Here is a 20,393-nt window from a genome sequence, read left to right as displayed (position 1 = left end):
TGAAAGATGACAGGGAAAACCGGAGTACCCGGAGAAAAACCTGTCCCGCCTCCGCTTTGTCCAGCACAAATCTCACATGGAGTGACCGGGATTTGAACCACGGTATCCAGCGGTGAGAGGCCGACGCGCTGCCGTCTGAGCCAAGGAGGCTCCACCAGTTTAATATGCCGTATTAAATGTTTGAATACAGGCATGTAACATATAAATTCGCGAAGTAATCGTGAAATCGATTACAAGTTCCATTGATGAATGGGTACATATGATTATTATTATTATTATTATTATTATTATTATTATTATTATTATTATTATTATTATTATTATTATTATTATTATTATTATTTCTTCGGTAGGATCTTCTAAGTACCACGTGACAATTTTAATACTTCATCCTTTGTTATTCCTTATTATTCCTCCAAAAGTTCTTCATCTGCTCACTGCTTCTTTTTCCTCCCCTCGGACCTTTCTGAGCATGTTTTCTTTCCTTCCCGACCTTGGAATCCTTCCATTTTTAACAGTTTATTTCTAAAAATATATATCTCTCTCTGATGCTGCTGTTTCTCTTATATTGTTTCTTTCCATACCTTTCTTGACTTCATGAATCCAGGTTTTTGTTGACTTATTATTCCATCATGGGCTATCACTTTAGCCAGGCCGAAATGTTAAGAAAATTGTCATGGAATTCCATTCAATTTCTCATATGATTGTATAGTCTGATAGCTATGGATGAGACTGTACTTTTACTTTCATGATATTCTGACCAGTAAGCGATTTTAAATGACATTTTGGGATAATTGACTACCTTTTCCACCTCCCGACAGAGTAAGTTCTTCGTGATGACCGCTGATATATTTCCAAGTCCGTGGGGGGTCGTTATCCGATGTTATGATCATACTGCCAAGTACAAATTCTAGATTCACGTCATACCACCTCCGCAGAAAAACATGCAACTATCCAGTAGTGACGCAAAACAATCTCGGTTACACTTTGAATGATTAAATCGAAAGACAAAAGTGCAGTGATTTTATCATCGGATGAGTGTTCAAATAAAAATAATAGGCTCGCCAAGTCGTAAGTAGAGTGTGACAGGATGCTCCTCGACATGTAAGTGCGAGAGAGATAGTGATGAGGAAGGTGAAGCTAGGAGGAGGAGGGCGTGGTGGCGGGACGGACGCGTGTGGGTAGACTTGGAGGGGAACAGAATGGAACGTCGGGGTGCGAAATGAAGAACTTTTAGTCTTTGCGTCTCTTCACAAGACTCAAGAAGCCGGCAGTGCAGTGCTATAGTTCAGCAGCTCCACTCGGGCGTGCCATCCAGTCTAAGGTACACAGTGACTGTTAGTATGAAATAAGATACTGTGATAAGTGATGCTGATAGAGTTTGTGTGCTTAAATGCACCGATTAATTGAGCTGACGATAAGTACGCAAACGGCAGCGTGTGGTCAATTGAATTGTTGTTCCGAAACGTGTTGTTGATTGTTTGCTATCATTAATCGCTGTGAAGGATCGATTCCGATTGGCGTTTGTCCGCTGTACATCAAAAGTGAGGTTAGGTAAGGATCAGGGCGGATCGTCCGCTCCACACTAAATTTAGCCATGCCTACTGCCAGAAGTTCGTCGTGTCGTACCAGGGCTAAATTGAGACGCCAAGCAAAAAATATACATATGCGTACACGCTAGCGATTAGCATGCAACTAATATTCTGAAGAGTGAATCGAAGCGTACAATTTGACAACGTGTTAAAAGTGATAGAATTTGAATTGCATTTATCTCTACTGGTACGTACGGAATATATAGAAACGTAACATTACATTTCTGTAACGGAATATAAATGTAAGTACAACTATGGTCAGCATAGCAGCCTTCAATTGAGAGGTCCCCGGTTCGATTCCCGACAGGGCCGGAGATTTTAACTGGTTAAACTCTAGCTCAGGGGCTGGGGTTTATATTTATCTCAATACATATCTCTATTAGCATACAGCACATCACACAGAAAGACACGGCACACAAAGACCAAAGACACAATAGCGAATACCTACATTCCTACATAGGAAAGATATCCACCCATAAAACTGGGCTTACTCTACATAAATGCCGAGTCCAGTTAGCTGGGAAAGGGCCAGGAAGAAGAATAATATAAGGCGTAGATGTAACTTTGTTAGTACATGTACAAAATTTGTTCAAATAATCCGGTGTTGAGGGCACGTAAAGTGCCATCGCTACTGACTTTCCAACAAGGTGACCGAGATTTGTATCCTGGCCAAGGTTACGTGAAATTTTTGAAGTGAAATTGGATATCCCCGTGACAATGATTTCAATATCAAAACTTTCGTAAAAATGCTAGCTTGCTTACATTTTAACTAAATCAAGACCGAAAAGAATTATACGAATTTGTATCATCGTCCATTGTATACATTAAACTGTATAATGAATGATTGGACCAACAAAGGAACTCTTTGGTTTGGAACAGACATATTTTAGTGAAACTTGAGTGAGTGATCAACTAACATACACTACATTTAATGGTAATAAACAATTTGTCATAAAATCAACAGTAGTGTTATGATTAATTGCTGAAAAATACCTGCGCAACTCGGAGCCGTTGGCTCATGATGACCTTGCGGATGTACTGTAGAAATGTACCGAACATTGTACTTTAAAATTACCGAAAATGAGTTTTTATAAACATGAAAACAATTCCACAAACCTATTTTACTAAAATGTAGGCCTACAGTGTATGGCAATATCAAAATATTAAGAATCGTTCTGGATCGTTTGTAATGGAAGATTATGTAGTATGATTTGGTCACGCTGTCTCCTACCTGGGGGATAATAATAATAATAATAATAATAATAATAATAATAATAATAATAATAATAATAATAGTAATAATAATAATAATAATAATAACTTTTTACGTCCCACTAACTACTTTTACGGTTTTCGGAGACGCCGAGGTAACGGAAGTTTGTCCCGCAGGAGTTCTTGTACGTACCAGTAAATCTACCGACACGTATTTGAGTACCTTCAAATGCCATCAGATTGAGCCAGTTTCGAACCTGCCAAGTTGGGTTCAGAAGGCCAGCGCTCTACCGTCTGAGGTATTCAGCCTGACTTCACTCAGAAGCTCCGGGTTCGATTCCCGGCCAGGTCAGGGATTTTTCCTGGATCTGAGGGCTGGTTCGAGGTCCACATAGTCTGCGTGATTAAAATTGAAGAAATATTTTACTGTGAGAAAGTGGCCTCGGTAAGAATAAGGGCCGAGCGGATTCGTCGTGCCGACTCCAGTGCACCTCATAATCGGCCGGCCATCGGACAGAGCAGCAGTCGCTCAGTAGGCCATGGCCGTTCGAGTCTGTTGTGGTATGGGGTTTGGTTTAGTACAAACAAGGACAGTGGCGGATTTCTGATCAAAATAACCCTCTTTTTCACATTATGGACAGCCTATATAACAACAGCAGACGTGCAGCGTATTGTCTTAAATGACTATCCTACAAAGTTTGGTTGCGACTGATACTATTTCTAAGAACGTGAATGTTCTTTAAAGGTAGAATGACTATTGTCATTCAGTTTATAATGTCTTAATTTATCATCCCATCACATTTCACTGCAGTCGGTCTCGTTTATGCTCAAGGGTTCCCTTGTAAGAGGCAAACTGTAATTTTATCTAACTTAACTAATAATTAGGATATCGAAGTGTACCGATACATAAAGGTACTTTTAATAATGAAAATAGACATGAATTAATAAGGCATATCCAGGAAACTTAAGAACCTAAAACTTGGTACCAAAGAATCTTATAACCCCAAGGTCCCCCCCCCCCCCAAAAAAAAAAAAAAAAAACGAAAATTCTCAGATCTTCCCTGAGGGAGCCGATATCGGGATGCTGATTAGCCTTTCTGAGCTCAAGTTGAAGGTTTCGATCCCGGTACAGTCCGGTGGTGGTTGAAGATGCTCAGATACGTCAGTCGCATGTCGGTAGATTTACCTGTCATTTATGGTACAAAAACTCCTGTGGGACATAATTTCGGCCCCTCAGATTCTTTTAAAACCTTAAACGCAATTAGTGGAACGTAAAACCAATAGCATTGAGGGTTTCGAAAGCCCAAGAAAACTATGGGTCATCGTATAAGGAAACGTTTTCTAAAAGTACACACTCATTTCTATCATCAAACTAGGATAAAGAGTTAAGGGGAAATGTTCAGATATTCAGAAGCGTTGGATATATAACCCGGTCCGAATAGCGAGCCTACGTATTATCGGAAAGCCCCAGTTCGATTCCTGGCCAGATCAGTGATTTATACAAGGATTTGAGAGCTGATTCGACGTCCACTCGGCCTACGCGAGAACAATTCAAGAGCTATTGGTGTCGGGATAGCGGCCCCGGTCTAGAAAGCCAAGAATAACGGCCGAGAGGATTCGTGTCACCTCGAAATCTGCAGGCCTCAGTCGCTTGGTAAATTCATCAGGCCTGTAGCGCCATGGGTTTGTATTTCAGGATATAATAATTGATCATCACCGATCGAGTTGGCTGTGCGGTTAGGATTGCGCTGCTGTGAGCTTGAACTCGGCAGATAGTGGATTCGAATCCCACTGTCGGCTGTTTTGAATATGGTTATCCGTGGTTTCCCACCTTCACACCAAGCAAATGTTGGGGCTCCACCCTGATTAAGGGCACATCCGCTGTCTTCCCAAACCTAGCCCTTTCCATTTCCGTCGCCGGAAATCTTCGACGTGTTAGTGCGTCGTTATACAAGAGGAAAAATAAATTAAATAAATAAATAAATAAATAAATAAATAAATAAATAAATAAATAAATAACAGAGCAAAGATAAAGGGAATACTGGGCTAAGAAGACAGCTCACCAGTTTTAGGAACCTCGTGGTCCAAAGGACCTCAACGAAACAAGAATAAATAGATAAATAAATGGACCAATAAATGCAGTTCAATTAGATCCCCTAGGCATTTCAAGATGACTGCTTTTCTGCGTGTCCTTGTACCTCATTGCATCTCTCAAATTCTTTTTATTAACCGGATTTTAATATCAAATATGTTTACAGTATCCAGTTTAGAGGAACGGCAATAATTCTAATAATAATTGCAAGCAAATATTGGAGAGGCATGTGGTCAGTACAACGACTCTCAGACCAATGGCTTCACAGTCAAGACTGTGCTTGCTTTTCCTCACATCAGACATTCTTAATTATACAAAAGAGCTCATCTTTTCAAACCTTTTTCTTTGAGTACCATTGAGTAAGTGCGCTGAGGTCACAAATGCCACCAGTCAGGGAAAAATACACCAAAATTAAGGCAAGTAAAATATTTCGTTTACTGATTTATAACAAGTAATTAACCACTTGTGCGCCTCTGTGGTTTAGTGGTTAGCGTGATTAGCTGCCACCCCCGGAGGTCCGGGTTCGATTCCCGGCTCTGCCACGAAATTTGAAAAGTGGTACGAGGACTGGAACGCGGTCCACTCAGCCTCGGGAGGTCAACTGAGTAGAGGTGGGTTCGATTCCCACCTCAGCCATCCTAGAAGTGGTTTTCCGTGGTTTCCCACTTCTCCTCCAGGCAAAATGCCGGGATGGTACCTAACTTAAGGCCACGGCCGCTTCCTTCCCTCTTCCTTTCCTGTCCCATCCAATCTTCCCATCCCTCCACAAGGCCCCTGTTCAGCATAGCAGGTGAGGCCGCCTGGGTGAGGTACTGGTCATCCTCTCCAGTTGTATCCCCACACCCAGAGTCTGAAGCTCCAGAACACTGCCCTTGAGGTGGTAGAGGAGGGATCCCTCGCTGAGTCCGAGGGAAAAACCGACCCTGGAGGGAAAACAGATTAAGAAGAAGAAGAATAACCACTTTATGTAAAAATAAAATAAAGCTTGGACGTTTTTAAAATATCCGCAAGATGAGAGTTTTTAAAAAGAAAAACGTATTAAATAAGAAGAAAGAGTTTCGGTATAATATGAAAGCTATTCTCTCAAGCCCCGGGCCCACGGTCTAAGGGTAGCGTGACTGTGTCGTACCTGGATGCCCCATACAATCCTGAAAAGGTTAGACATTTTTATCTGGATCTGTGGGCTGGTTCGAGATCCACACAGTCTACGTGGTTACACTTGAGGAGCTATCTGACGGCGCGATAGCCGATCCTGTCTAGAAAGCTAAGAACAACGGCAGAGAGGATTCGCTGCATTGACCACGAGATACTTCGTAAATTTCAGGCTTTTGAGCTGAGTAGCCGTTGCTTGGAAGGCCAAGGCTAACTAGGGTTGTTGTTCTACGAGGTTTCTCTCTCAAATGTAAACATTTATATAAAACAAATGTGGTTATTCTACTTACGCGAACGTTCGCTATTATAATAAAAATAAATTGAAAACATTCCCACGAGGAAAACTGGTATGGTAGAAAATCTCATTCTTTTGCAATTTGCTTTAGGTCACACCGATACGGATAGGTTTTATGGCGACGAAAGTATAGGAAAGGCCTAGGAGTGGGAAGGAAGCGGCCGTGGCCTTAATTAAGGTACAGTCCCAGCATTTGCCTGGTGTGAAAATAGGAAACCACGGAAAACCATCTTCAGGGCTGCCGACAGTGGGGTTCGGACCCACTATCTCCCGGATGCAAGAAAGCTGCGCGGAGATCTCAAAGTGAGGAGGATGGGCGATGAAAATATACTTATCTCTAGGTTACATTGATTCAATAATGTATGTTTCTAAATTAAAAAATCGGTTTCTGTTACTCCATATCAGTTCACTTATACAGACATGCTGTCATGCATATTTTGAGGATAAGTTAGTTGCATATTCAGTGAATTTGTAAAAGTAGAATAAATTTTAACATTTCTTTTATGAATTTTCTGGCGTAATACCTGCCAATTTTTCGCATACCACATATTGAAAATCTCTTACAAGAGGATAGGTGATCGGTCTTCCAATACTCCAGTTAGAAAAAAAATACTTGGACAAGCCAAGAATCGAAACATGGGCGTCTGACTAACAGACAAGGATATTACTGTACCTCTTATTTTCAACTGTGCGTCATAGATTCAAATCTCAGTTAGTACATATGGATTTTGTTCTGAACAAAGTACAAGTGGGATAAATATCCAATTCATCATCATATCGGAAGTGCTAAATAGGCCACGCTCATATAACTGGGGGGTTATCTCCTGCCCTGACACCTGCTCTAAACCGGATTACGTCAATTTATTTTCAACATTTTTAGGACCAGCTCTGTCTAATTTCGCATTCTCCAGAACAAAACAAAGAGCATTAATCGAAATTTCATATATTTATGCGTTCTAATTAAGATGATAGGTGGGGGAATCTTCAAATTGCAAATATGCATTAACAGTAGGCTAAAATATCTGTGTATGGAAAACCAGTTGAAGCAGGAAAGAAGAGCAATTTATTGTAGTAACAAGAAAGCGATATATTTAGTGAATTCAACATTTTGCATACGGTATAGTTGCATCTAGGAAAACTACAACGTGATAACACTTCAGCTTAGAACTATGACCAGAAATGTTTTGTCATCTAAGGTTCAGTATTGCATGAACTGTATCAGAGCATTTTTGTTCTAACTTTTATGTGATACATGTGCTGCGGGTCAGTATTTTCCCCCTCAACATTGTCACAGCGGTATTTCGAGGCGTAACGACGGTATATTATAAGTTCCAGTTCATTAAAGGTAAAATAAAAAGACAGACTGTAATGAGAAATGGAGACATATAGTTGCAGCTACAATTTGTTCGCATCTTGTCATTCAGATTCTAGAAAATATTCTTACAGAAAATAAAGGATTATTATTTTTTAAATCATATTTATATGTAGTAATATTGTGTCGAGCTCTTTTCTTTAATATGCGTAATACTTTCGTGTGACATTGCTGATATCCTGATAAATTCTTTTGTCCAAAATATGATCAGTCAACCGAGTGACTTAGACGCGCGATTAGGGTGCTTGCATTCGGGAGACAGTAGATTCGAATCCACCATCGGCAGCCCAGAAGATGGTTTTCCGTGGTTTCTCAGTTCTCATTTTCACACCAGGTAAATCCCTGGGGTGTACATTAATTAAAGGCCATAGCTGCCGCCTTCCAATCCTAGCACTTTTCTGTCCTTACGTCGCCGAAATCCTTCGATGTGTTAGTGAGACGTTAAACGATTAGCAAAAAAAGTTATCAGTCACCTTTATTTCTATTAAGAGGCTTCATTGTGGTATGCTAATAATTAATTAATTAATTCAAACTACAGTAGAACCTAATTGAGGCTCTAGGTTGTCCGAATTAATGCAAGTTCGGATTGAACAAAATAACTTATGAAAAGAACGAATACAATATTTTAAAGTTAAGAAATACAAAGATTATTTAGTAGACAAGATATAATGAAATACAGTATTAGGCCCTACAAAATACAGAAAAACTAGTGCTGTACATAATTAGGAGATGGCAACCAAGGCACACCTTCATTGACCGCATTTGACACGCTTTCTGGTTTGAAGAAACTGCTGATCTTTTGTTGTCTTCCTTTGACATTCATTTTTTAATAATAAACTCACGCAGATGCCTCAAGTATTCGTAATATGCAGACATGTTTTCATCGTTTTTATCTTCAACGTATTTAATGACAATGTTTAGATGGTATTTAATTTTACTAGGCTTAGGGTTAATAATATCACTTGCTTCATCCTGGTCATATTCTCTTCACCGTTTCAGAGCTGTCTGCAGCGATCACACTTTCAACGATCTCCTCCTCTGCGTAGTTTACAATATAGCGCTCGCAACTCGGCTATATACTGTAATTGAATATATGTATTGTCCGGATTAAGCGAAATCCGAACTAATGGGGTTCGGATGAATGAGGTTCTACTGTATTGCCATATTGACATTTTCTTAAAATGAGCGCTGCCCTTATTCTAGGAGAAAAATCAAATGGGAGTTAAGAATCTTTACAACAATCCAGATATATACATGCCAACATATGTGTGCATATGGCTTACAACATGGTAATGGTATGTAAAAAGTAGAGACGGAAACATTAACGGTTAATTCCTATCATGTGAAGTGTTTGTAATATTATGACAATACCAATCTCTATGTTGCAGTCGATTAGTCGTTGTCCTACTGTTCCCAAGAAAGTAGGGCTGATCCCAGTTAATGTCGGTGGTGATTTAGGAACTTCGAATGTGTTAACGTCGCGTCGTTGGCTTCCGGCACGTTTAAAAACTTCTGGAGGACAAAATTCTGCCACATAACAGGTAGCCTGTATCAGTTGAAGGAATGTTAAACAACAACAATATTATTATTATTATTATTATTATTATTATTATTATTATTATTATTATTATTATTATTATTAATAAAATTGTAGGTCCCTCTGTGGGTTGGTGATAGAGTATCGGCCTACAGATCCCAAGATCGCAGGTTCAAACCCAGCTGAGGTAGCTGGACTTTTGAAGGGTGGAAGCAACTACGCTTGACACTCCATGTCGTACAATGTCGGCGTGTAGAGGACATTTGCTGACACATTTGGTATTTATCCGACAAAATTGATTAAAACTCAGCCATAGATCGCCCAACAGAGATCTGGTTTACTCTGCCATCTGGAAGACGGATGGTCGAAATTAACGCGCAGGCAGTCTTAATGCGTCATATTAAAATGCCTGCTAAAGGTAGCTGCGGATACAGATAGTTATTATTATTATTATTATTATTATTATTATTATTATTATTATTATTATTATTATTATTATTACTTGTGCCGCGGAGGAATTTAAAAAATCAACTAAGTTATTATCTTTTGTTGGGCCAAATGTCAGGTCGTACAAACACTGCATCAGTATGTAGCCAGCTATTGTTCAAATCCAAATCAATTCAGTATTTTACTGTCAGTTTCATACGTTTCTTCTGTTGTAAAGATTTTAAATAACCTTGTCCTTAATTTATAATGATCTTTTAGTCGTGTTTTAGGGACTCGTAATACGTAATTTTAACACATAAGACAGCAACCACCACCACCACCACCACAATGTAACGTATTATTGGTGAAGTACACCGCTGATCAGAAATTTATGAATACCATACGGTTTAAAGAAATTCTATTTCCCCAGTACTTACTCCATAAATTCTTAACAACTAGCAATAAATAAAAAATAAATAAATAAATAAATAAAAATAATAATATCGTGCGACCTCCGGAGAGGCCTGGTGTAGGTCTTTCGAGTTGACGCCTTATAGGCGATCTGAGTATATGTGGAGTTCTGTCTATGATGAATTATAATGCTAAAAACGACAAACACACTCAGCCTCAGAGCAATCGGAATTAACCAATGAAGGTTAACATTCCCGACGCCTTGGACCAAAGGCCAGCACCTTAACCATTTATTCATGGAGTCGAAATATAAACAATTCATAATAATGTCATTGTCTTAACGTCCCACTAACTACTTTTACGGTTTTCGGAGACGCCGAGGTGCCGGAATTTAGTCCCGCAGGAATTCTTTCACATGCCAGTAAATCTACCAACACGAGGTTGACGTATTTGAGCAACTTCAAATACCACTGGACTGAGCCAGGATCGAACCTGCCAAGTTGGGGTCAGAAGGCCAGCGCCTCAACCCTCTGAGCCACTCAGCTCGACTATAAACAATTAGATGCATCCGTTAAGATACTTTGTATCGAGCTTCTAGGTGACATTTCATAGTATTTGAATGTGTTTTGACCCATAGAGGATTAGATAGATAGATAGATAGATAGATAGATAGATAGATAGATAGATAGATAGATAGATAGATAGATAGATAGATAGATAGATAGATAGATAGATAGATAGATAGGTAGATAGATAGATAGATAGCTCTTTGACACACTCTTTTCCCCTAAACGAACTTCGAGATTCTTGCTGTCGTGCTCTGTTGACAACCGAGGCTAAGGTCAATGACACAGACATGAGATTCTGTGCTATCTTCAGAGTAAAATTAGAACCACTCCTGGAGAGAAGATGACTCTGATATTTCGCTCAGTGACCGAATGTTTCACAGGAGAAAAACGAGGGAAACTTGTCCATTTAAGCTAAGCTTTTAACTATATAAAACACGCGAAGAAAAAGCGGTATAAAATTGTATTTATAATCTCAGAGAGAGTCATCTATTTCCACTTCTGGCAGAATATTTTGCTGGACATACATGCAAAGACCTCAGCACAAAATACTTCACTTCTTTAAAACTGGCCATATTTTTTAGTGGTTTTCTATTTATAAATTCATAACTATTCAATACCTGGCCACAGTCCTCCGGATCTCAAGATCGTGGGTTCAAAACTGGCAGAGATAGCTGGGATTTTTGAAGGGTGGAAAAATGTCCATTCGACACTCCATGTTGTTCGATGTCAGCATGTAAATGATACCCGACAAAATTAATTTAAAAACTCAGCTACACCCAACAGAGGTCCGGTTTACTCTGCCGTCTGGTAGATTAAAATGGAACGTCGAAATTGCCGTACAGGCAGCCTAGATGGCATCACATTAAATGCCTACAAATGGTAGCAGAAGTCTTGTGATTATTTATTATCGTATTACCTGGCAAAAATCATGCGAAATATAAACAATTAGATGCATCCGTTATGATACTTTTCTTTCCGAGTGTCTAGGTGACATTTCAAAGTATTCCAATGTGTTCGTAAAGTTTTTACCCACAGGGGATTGTTAGCTGTTTTTCGAATATCAGATAGTGAGGTTCTTCCAAGGTCGGCGGATGTAGAGTATGGCGAACGGTGGCCACGGCTGGTCCGCGGCCCGACATTCTGACCAACCAACCGAGCAGGGTAGGCTTCAATTTACTGGTGGCCGCAGCTCTACCTTGGCTCTACAACTCTGCATTCGGGAGATGGAGAGGGGTTTTTCCCACCGTTGGCTGTCCTGAGAATTGTTTTCCCGTGGTTTTCCATTCTCCTGCACTAGGGCGAATGCCGGGACAGTTCCTAGTATAGGCCACGCCGCCGACCCCCCCCCCCCCCACCTTCCCTAAACTTCATCTTGACCGCTCCTAATCTCGTTGGCCTGAAGGAAGGTACCACCGTCTAAGAGTAAACGCTGTCGAAAAATAGTACTGAAGAAGGCCTAAGTAAGGTGTTAATTAAATTATGACGTCTGATTTGAATGTTCAGATTTCGCTGTTTATTTTCATTACACTCCGGCGGCCCCTTCGTGTTTATAACTGCCAGTCATTGGCCTTTAATGCTGACACTGGATTCAACGTGGTGACTGCACGTAAAATTTTTACTGCGTAAAGCGGAAGTCGGACAGGCTTTCACCAGTATCTCCGGTTTTCTCATGTCTCTTTCATTCCAGAGATGCTCCATTTATTCTTTAATTATCCCCTCGCATGTACGTGGCAAGTACGTTCAGAACCAGCAGAGATTATTCTTATTTCCATTTTATGTGGGGTCTGCCTTCTTGCATTTCGCCCGGTCTTCAGCGTCTGCAGAATGAACACCTGCACCCTTCCTCAGACAGTACATCCACCGATTTTAGGTCGGAATTGAGGCTGCTAACCACCTGGGCTGAGTGTAAGTGCTCACTTAGCAATGGATTCTGCGTCAGCTCAACCCACGTGACCATATCTCCTCAATCTTGCCTCTCTCATTTTGCTGGGAATTGGGGCAACTCAGTGTTCCTGACCTCTTAGTCCTTAGTGTAGTCTACTCGCGTTACTCTCAGCGTCCAACTAAGCATGTGCATCTCTGTTGCGAGCAAGATCTGCTCAAGTCTCTTTGTCGCCGGCAAACATTCCACCCCATACATATTGATCTAGGAAAACGTGGGTACGGAGCGGATAATACATGAGTTCATGGAGGATCCGGTCAAATGTCTTTTCTAAATCTAGAAAGGTCATATGGAACGTTCTTCTCTTCTCTATGTGCCTTTCGGCCAGCAACCGGATAGCATGGAGAGCATCTGTTGTTCTGCAGCCTTTAACGAAGCCACATTGGTTTGATTAGACAGTAATGATTCTTCTGGTCGTGTGTCTATTACTCGCTCAAAGATTTTCATGGTGTGGCAGAAGACACCAATTGTATGGTAGCGGGAGCAGGCTGTAACACCACCGTTGTCTTTCCAGATCGGCACGGCAATATTCGTCTTCCAGTTGGTTGGTAAGCTGTGTTATTGCCTTCAATTCACTCGTTGAAGAATGTTGTTTGTGATTCAGTCCCATATTAGCCCCCATCTCCTTCCAATCTTTTATAGGGATACCACAGAGTCCAGCTGCTTTGCTGTCTTTCATTGTGCGGATGGTAGCTACAACCTCGGCAGGTGTGGTGGGTGGAACTGCACTCTGCAGTGGTTTGGCTGTGCGGATAGTTGAATGTACGAACTCCTCATTTAACATTAAAGTGTTCATGCCAGCGCCTAAACGCTCGCTTGGCTTCGAAGAAGCTGTCCATGTTCGTCCTTGGTGTGGATACATGACCAATACCTTCAGTGGCACGATGACGAGATCTGGTGATCCTATTATAGTATTGGCTCCTCAGAGCTGATCTAATCGTTCATATATGTCACAAAAGTATTTGTACTTGGCGGTTGCTACTGTTCGTTCCCTATTTGAATTCCATATAGCCGACCAGCCGATCTAGGAAACCATGAACCTCATAATCTGCAGGCCTTCAGGCTGAGTAGCAGTCGCTTGGTAGACGGTAGACCATGGCCCTTCGGGATGTTAAGCCAGATGGGTATCAGTTCTTGTTGGCGATCTCCTTGAACTTCACCACGCGCTGGACTTCGTAATTCCACCACCAGACGTCTTATCCACGGAATGCATACCTAGTTTCGTTACTCCTACTATTTCTTTCACAATCGATCGATACCACGCGTATCCTTTACATGGCCGTCATTATTCAGGAGGGCCAGCGGTGTCCATTAACACTTTTGCTTAATCATGAAACTTCCACCACTTGATGCATTCTATGGTGGCGACAGATCGGACAGGTGGGCGAAATTCATTCTATGCTGAGGAGCGATATTGACTGATGATATCATTTTACAGCCCATTACTAGCCGCAGATCGTTCCTCTTCACCATCCAGTAATCGATTTCTAACTTGTATCGACCACTGCTATATGGTGCTTTTGCCACATCGCATTCCCAACCGTCTTCACCAGCTTCGTTACGCACGCCAAACCCGAATCCACCATGCACTTATTCGTAACCAGGGGCGATGACCTAGATGTTATTCTCCTTAAAACAACAAACATCTTCTTTTGGGACCACTCCTTGAGTAGCCAATATGGCTGTTGATGTATTCACTAATTAATAGATGTCCGTTAGCGTCAATAAAGTGGTTGTATGTCTCCTGTTCTGTCCAGATTCCATCTAGTTTCTCTACTGAACATCCTGTGTGGTGCATAATAAGAGAGAGAGTGTACTATTGTTGACCCGGTGACAACTGGGATGCCAATCAAGCGATTGGATGTACGGTCTACGTAGGTGATGTTATCTCACACTCTCCGTGACGCCAATTGCCATGCCATTTTGGCAGGACGTTGTGCCATAGAATAAGAGCTTGCATCCTTCACCAACGGCACATGCTTTCGCACCTTTCCATATTGTCTCCTGGATACAGACAATATTTACCCGTCATAACTTGAGTGGTTCGGCTAACTCGCGGCTAAATACAGTCATTATCCCAATGTTGATCGCCTCAAAATCGGGTAATTTGGCCTCGTTTCTTTAATCTTCTTCGGCCTGGGGAAGATAGCCCTCGTACGTTTCTCACATCGATCGGACGGCGTGAGATTTTTGAAGCCTACCAAAACAAAAAAAACAAAAGAAACAATCGTCGGTACTCCATTTCATACAATTTCGGCAAGTTAAGGTAGTCTGGTGGCACAATTGGTTATTACTAGACAAAATTCAATAAAAACTCAAAAATAGGCCACCCAATAGAGTTTCGGTTCACCATTGCCATCTGGCAGAGTAAAACGTTATATTGAAATTGACATGCAGGTAGCCTAGATGGCATCACCTCAGTATACTGGCAACTCGTGGCTGAGGCCATTCATTTTTTTTATTTGACTTAAAATTTGCCACTAGGGCTAATACCTCTATTTGCAAATAAAGCATGCTGATTGGTAATTATCTGATTTAACTTTTTGGTGTCTAGAACTCCACCTCCTGCCAAATTTTCATAACCACTAGAGCTAACGGTCAAAGTCCCCCCCCCCTAATAGCTGCTCCCTGGATGCGCCCCTGCTGTCCGGCGCCAATTCTGCATGACGTGTCCGAGATGCACCGGGATTTTTGCAAAGAATACGCGAATCGCTGTTGGATGGATGTGAATTATGCCACCAAGTTGGAGGGGGACATTTTGAACATCTGCCCTGAGAACCAAAAGCAGACATTGTGTTACATTTACGCTGCAACACCTGGGAGGTTGGCAGCCGATCTGAGATCGTTAAGCGCCTTTAATTTACGAAGCGAAGTTTTCCTGCAGGTATAGTATAGGATACAGCATAGTTGTCCTTGAACTTAGATACCAAGTTTCGAGACATTCTAGTACACAGTTCTTCCATAATTCTTAACAAACAAATAAATAGATGAAAATTGAACTAAACCTATTCTTCGAATTCTGAGTTCCTAATTCGACATAGAAATAAAGTATGAGGCAAAAATACAGACAAATTTGTTTAAAAATATATAACACAAAATACAATAAATAAACCTCATGGCGCTACAGCCCTGGTACACCTTGGCCTACCAAGTGACCACTACGCAGCCTGAAGGCCTGTACATTACGCGGTGACACGTGGTCAGCTCGACGAACGACTCTTGCACATTATTCTTGGTTATCTAGACCAGGCTCGCTATTTTACCGTCAGTTAACTCTGTCTTTTTATATTTTTTACGCGGGTTAACTGGACCTCGAACCAACTTTCAGATCCAGGTAAAAAAACCTCACCGGGCGAGTTGGCGTGCAGTTAGGGACCCGCAGTTGTGAGCTTGCATCCGGGAGATAGTGGGTTCGAATCCTACCTCCGGCAGACCTGAAGATGATTTTCCGTAGTTTCCCATTTTCACACCAGAGCTGTACCTTAATTAAGGACACGGCCGCTTCCTTCCAACTCCTAGCTCTTTCCTATACCATCGACGCTATAAGAGCTATCTGTGTCGGTGCGACGTAAAGCCACTAGCAAAAAAAAAAAACAACCTTCACCTGGCTCCGAGCCTGCGGGTAAAAGGCAGCCTCGTCATCTCTAAATGAAGGGGATGGCTATATAAATAACAACCACATAAAATGTAGAAAAGACTTGAAGGCCACGTATTGTGCGTTACAAGAGTGCTTGAGTGGCTGGCACGTACGACTTTCACCGCCATGCCTTAATTAACAAAAATGTGAGTAAAGAGCCAGGTACATTCCGTGTGACTTCAATGAGAGGAATGCATCCCTGACTTACATAATACTTTAAATGACCCGCTGTGCTATTCCTGACCAGCTAACACAATTAAACGAATTGTGGAAGACGCTTTATACCGGATAATAGTGCGTTGAGCAGACAAGGTATTACAGACTACGGAAAAGTACCACCGACAGATTACTGATCAGCTAAAGGCATACAGAAGGGGAAAGCTAATAATAATAATAATAATAATAATAATAATAATAATAATAATAATAATAATAATAATAATAATAATAATAATGTTATTGGCTTTACGTCCTACCAACGACTTTTTTGGTTTCCGGAGACGCCGAGGTGCCGGAAATTAGTCGCGCAGGAGTTTGTGACTTTTTCTTTGACAGGTCGTTCTTGAAATGGTATTGAACAATTTGTGTTATCTAAACATGCAAAGAGGACCCAGAAGCAATTATAAGTAATATAAAATACATTAAGGATATTAATATGCAGTAAAATCAGTGTTAAATATGCACGTAGGGGGTTTTGAATCTCAAATACTAACATAGGGGATTTTGAAACTCATAATCATAAATACTACTGGATATGGAGCATTTTGAAACTAACTCACTTTACTTCAGCTCATTACATTAAAGCCAATGAGCATTTGCTGAGTAGATCCCACTGACTTGTTGGATAATTATTGAGTGAATGTAGGAATGAGATGAGATGAATGAATGAATGGATTTTGTAGTAACGTCATGTAAGCGTACTTTACTTTGTGTATTTTAAAATTAAGGATTTTATTATTATTATTATTATTATTATTATTATTATTATTATTATTATTATTATTATTTAGAATTATAAATTATATACTCTTGTATACTCTTCTAATATATCAGTGTAAGATGGGGTCTTGAGCCCTAACTTCACCAACAATAAAAACATTATCTATCTATCTATCTATCTATCTATCTATCTATCTATCTATCTATCTATCTATCTATCCACCAAGCGAGTGCCTGCGCGACTTGTGTCACGTAGCTGTCACCTTACATTCGGGAGATAGTGGGTTCGAACTCCACTGTCGTCAGTCCTGAAGATGGATTTCCGTGGTTTACCATTTTCACACCAGACAAATGCTGGGGCTGTACCTTAATGAAGGCCACGGCAGCTTCCTTTCCTCTCCTAGCCATTTCCTACCCCATCGTCGCCATAAGATCTATCTGTGTTGGTGCGAGTTGAAGCAAATACTGCCAAAAATATATACTCCGTCTCTTCCTGCAGGGAGTCGCGAGCAAGAATTCTTGATCCTACGTATCAGAATGAATGTACTTTTGCAAGGTCTTCACTATCGATACGGATCATGCTTACCTTATTAGGTGGTTTAAGGATGATTTTCTATCCTTTTGATTTTCACGCGAAGTTCAGTCTCGTCAACACACCTTTTCAGTTCTCTACTTGCTCTTAACGAATATTGTTTTGTTTTTTAGTTTCCCTTGCAACCATGGTATTATCTGTATACAACCGATTCCAAAGCGTCGGACTCTCGTTTGCATTCTGGTACGGTTAGTCACCTCGACAACGCACTATTGTCAACAAATGAAGGCTTTTGTATAAAAGGAACCAATTAACATTTCGAACATTTTTATATAACTTATATACTCACTTGTAAGCGCATGAAAGTCGCTCAAGTTTTTAATTAAATAGGCTGTGCTGACTTCTGTGCATTTGATCCCACTGGAGCCCGGTTGACTAATTTTGTTCTGTAGTAGTTAACATCCCGCCTCTGTGGTGTAGTGGTTTGTGATTAGCTGCTACCTTCGGAGACTTGGGTTCGATTCCCGGCTCAGCCACAAAATTTGAAAAGTGGTACGTGGAACGGGGTCCACTCAGCCTCCGGAGGTCAACTGAGTAGAGGGGGTTCTATTCCCTCCTCAGCCATAGTAGAAGTGTTTTCCTACTTCTTCTCCAGGCAAATGCCGGGATAGTACCTAACTTAAGGCCACGGATGCTTTCTTCCCTCTTCCTTGTCTATCACTTCCGATCTTCCCACCCCCTACAAGGCTCCTGTTCAGGATAGCAAGTGAGGCCGCCGGTGCGAGGTACTGGTCCTCCTCCCCAGTAGTATATTTACGACCCAAAGATCCAGTATACTGTAGAGGTAGAGGTAAGATCCATCGCTAAGTCCGAGGGAAAAACCAACACTCGAGGATAAACGGATTAAGAAAGAAAGAAGAAAAGAAAGAAAGTAGTTAACATGTCTTCGATATATGAATTCTGTGGGAGAAATACTGCGAAATAAAAGTCCGAATTTTTTCTTAATGTGAACATTACTGAGGGAAAAACAACACCATATAGCAAAGCTGTCAGGGAAAAGCTCAGAAAGTAAGAGTTTAAAAAATGGTCCTTCCTTCCTATAAAAAGGTAAATGAATTGCCCGTTTTGCATAGTACCTTCAAGGAAAGAAATTGTTTACAGAAGAAAATAGGTCTCTCAACACCAGAGAAGACTCAGCGCATCAAAATGATGGCAGACATAGCTCCAGTAAAAAGCTTGTATTGTAGAAGCCGGGAGAGCAACCGCTGCAGGAGTGTCTTCGGTGAGATGAAAATTTGGGCATGTTGTCAGCTACTCCCCATTCTGCTCATTGCTTAGGAATACTCGCTTTCACAAAATTCACGGCCTTATTGCAAAAACCTTTCGCGATAACGGGTGGGAGGTAAACGAGGAAGTGAATTGCTTAGCTGAAAATGGAAGCACAAGAAGAGTAGATATTTTAGCCATCGATAAACAGAGAGATCGTTCAGTAATATTAGACCCAGCAGTACGGCTGGAATCAAGCGAACAAAAACCACATGATTCACAAATTGCACGTTTTGCATAGTACCCTCAAGAAAATAAATGGTTTGTAGAAAAAATAGGTCTTTCAACGTCAGAGAGAACTCAAAGCATCAAAATGATGGCCAGACGTAGCTCCAGTAAAAAGCTTTTATTGTAGAAGCCAGGAGAAAAAATGACGCGGAATCGTTCGGCATTATTTGCTGTGCCCGTATTTTAACCGAAAACCATGCTACCAGCGATAATTGGGTCCAGAGTTCAATTCTGGATTACTAGAAGGAATAAATGACAATACTGTACAGCATTATTATCGGTGTTAATTCTATAAAACATGCAATATGTATTAATATATCCTGAATATGACCTAATACAGTAAAACTTGCCTTTAGCGGAGCCATTATGAATCGGGATGTTCCCGGTCTCGTGAATTATGGTTTAATATTCATGTAAGTTTATCTGTAATACCAATATAAATGGTCCGTTATTGGACATTACAAATTTTCCAGCTAACTCATTCCTGGCTGCCAGCGTTTCGCCCCCGTGTGCGAGGCTGGGCTCATCAGTTGGTACCTAGCACACCTACCAAGACACATGGCTAGTGCATACCGTGGAGGCCACTGCATAGGCTAACTGGAGTCACCGGCAGTGCCAATGCACTATGAGAGACTTTGTCTCATTACCAAAAATTGATGCCTGCTTGGCCATCAGATGGTATAGATGTTGATTCCCATAAGGAATCTGAAATATTTGTTCCGAATGAGTACATTTATAATACCAATATAAATGGTCCGTTATTGGATATTATCTGTGTTTAGCAGAACCTGGCTGACGCGGAAACGGGAGGACCTTTTGTGAATATAACGGAAAAATATGTAAATTTCCTTCCCAACCCTTTTTAGTACATGTGTATTCCAAATGGATCTAAGATGGCCGAGATACCACGTGCTACAACAAATTCTCGAACAATGTAATAATGGTAATGTGATTGCAGAAGATAACATGGCCATTGATCTAGAAGTTGAGACAGAACCGATGTTAGAAAACATCGAAAAATTCGTCACCCATCACCTGCAAGAAAAGGAAACAGAAATTGATGGAGACGAAGACGATGAAGAAGATGGTTCATGTAACGTGCTGTATCAGCAGTAGGGACATACAGTCTAT

At 40.9% G+C, this 20,393-nt stretch overlaps 1 protein-coding gene across 2 annotated transcripts in view; it reads left to right on the top strand.

Moving 5' to 3' along the window:
* The first annotated feature begins 1,168 nt into the window (after positions 1-1,168).
* Positions 1,169-20,393, top strand: part of LOC136871980 (myosin heavy chain, non-muscle) — a 28,244-nt gene continuing 9,019 nt past the window's right edge. The window contains exon 1 of one of the 2 annotated variants that reach the window (XM_067145754.2): positions 1,169-1,324. The gene's annotated coding sequence lies outside the window, so the exon portion shown is untranslated. Of the gene's footprint in view, positions 1,338-20,393 lie in introns of both variants that reach the window. The other variant, XM_067145755.2, reaches the window with a different exon arrangement.

This window comes from Anabrus simplex, chromosome 4 (genome assembly GCF_040414725.1).
Source record: "Anabrus simplex isolate iqAnaSimp1 chromosome 4, ASM4041472v1, whole genome shotgun sequence".
Lineage (NCBI taxonomy): Eukaryota > Metazoa > Arthropoda > Insecta > Orthoptera > Tettigoniidae > Anabrus > Anabrus simplex.
The sequence above is the reverse complement of the archived record's forward strand: the minus strand, read 5'-3'. Positions and strand labels throughout refer to the sequence as shown.